Genomic DNA, 1837 nt, shown 5'->3' with positions numbered 1-1837 from the left:
GAGGCTGCGGTGGCTGGGAGTGGCCACTGCACTCCAGTCTGGGCGACAGAGTGAGACTCCAACTCAAAAAAAAAACAAAACAAAACAAAAAAAAATTTAAATTACAAAAAAATTTTTAAAAAAATTAATGTGTGCCTATAGTTCCAGCTACTTGGAAGGCTGAGGTGGAAGGATCACCAGAACCCAGCAGGACGAGGCTGCAGTGGCTGTGAGCATGCCACCGCACTCCAGCCTGGGCGACAGAATGAGACTCCAACTCAAAAACAAGCAAGCTGGGCTTGGTGGCTCAGTCTGTAATCCTGCACCTCGGGAGGCTGAGGTGGAAGGATCTCCGGAGCCCAGCAGGTCGAGGGTGCGGTGGCCAGGAGCGGCCACTGCACTCCAGTCTGGGCCACAGAGTGAGACTCCAACTCAAAAACAAAACAAAACAAAACAGAAACAAAAACAAACAAACAAAAACAAAAATTAGCCACTCACATCTGTAGTCCCAGTTACTTGGGAGGCCCTGGTGAGAGGATCGCTTGAGCCCAGGAGGTTGAGGCTGCAGTGAGTTATGATTGCGCCACTGCACTCCAGTCTGGGCAACAGAGTGAGACCCTGTTTCCAAAAACAAATAATAAATAAAAGAGCACAAAAGCATTTGCACACAATTAAAACAAGATCTTGTTCAAGGCATGTAATGAAACTTGTGAATTCTTGACTGTATCTCTCTGGTGTCCTCCAGGGCTCTGAATAAACTCCTCTCTGAAAGGTATCTATAAAAATCTAGAAGAAACTTAGCTTATTTTTTAGTCTTTTTGTCTCAGTGTAACCATTAGAAAGTATTTAGACATTTTGTTGTAGGAAGAACAAGCAGCCTATCCCATCTCCCTTGGCAAATATCTTTTAGATATAAAACCAGGATAGCCTAACCATTCATGGTTTAGCATAATAATCTCTAGTAAACTTTTAGGTTTCTTGTCAAGACCAAAGATCAAAGATCACCCTTTGGCTGACCAAAGTCATAAAAGTAATAAGACCATTTTACCTTTGGTCAAGGAATTTGTGAGTTGTAAATGTCTGAGTTTGTGAATTGTAACTGTCTAACAAGTCTCGTGTAGGAATTATTCCCTGCCCCCCCCCCAGGGTTAACCTAATCAGCCCTCTGTGAACTATATGACACAGATAAGTTCCACCATGGCAGCAATTATGTGACTAAACCACCCATCTGTCTGCTATCACCTGACATTATTAGTATCTGTGTTTGTCTGTCTCTTTGTGATGACATGGAAGCAGACCATCACCCAATCACTTTAATGGTCTTCCCCGTCTAGGGGAATGATTAAAAGGTCTCAACCACAAGTACCCCGGGGCCATTGCCTTGTTAAAGTCTGGTGTGCCATGTGCTCTTTGAGCCATGGCTGTCGCCATGTTTCTTGGCTTTGGTTTCCCTCCCCCACCTTGGGGAGAAATGTCTTATGTGTAGCCTATTAAAAATAACTTGAGTTTTTTTCTAGCTAAAACACTAGAAAGGCAACAGGGTACCAACATGGAGGGCTGCAGAACCAGAGGGCCAAAGAGGCACCCCAATTGGCAGTCACCATTAGTGACAAAACTCCAAATGCCCATCAGACACCTGGTAAAAACAAACCTGTTAAGAGGATGGTGCCCATTGCTTATGGGTACAGTCTGTGGAGGACTGAAAGCACAGTTGCCCCAAAAAGGCCTTAACCTCCTGGACCTTGTCTACTGTGTAGGCCACCTTGTCCACCGTGCTTCCATTGGGAAGCAGGTGCACTCTCTTCTGAAGAGAGGAGAGAACACTTGGCTCACAAATGGTGGCCACTTATGGAGACTT

Source organism: Carlito syrichta, unplaced genomic scaffold (genome assembly GCF_000164805.1).
Source record: "Carlito syrichta isolate Samal-C Ts95f unplaced genomic scaffold, Tarsius_syrichta-2.0.1 Scaffold123802, whole genome shotgun sequence".
NCBI classification, from domain to species: domain Eukaryota; kingdom Metazoa; phylum Chordata; class Mammalia; order Primates; family Tarsiidae; genus Carlito; species Carlito syrichta.
This window is presented reverse-complemented; position numbering follows the sequence as displayed.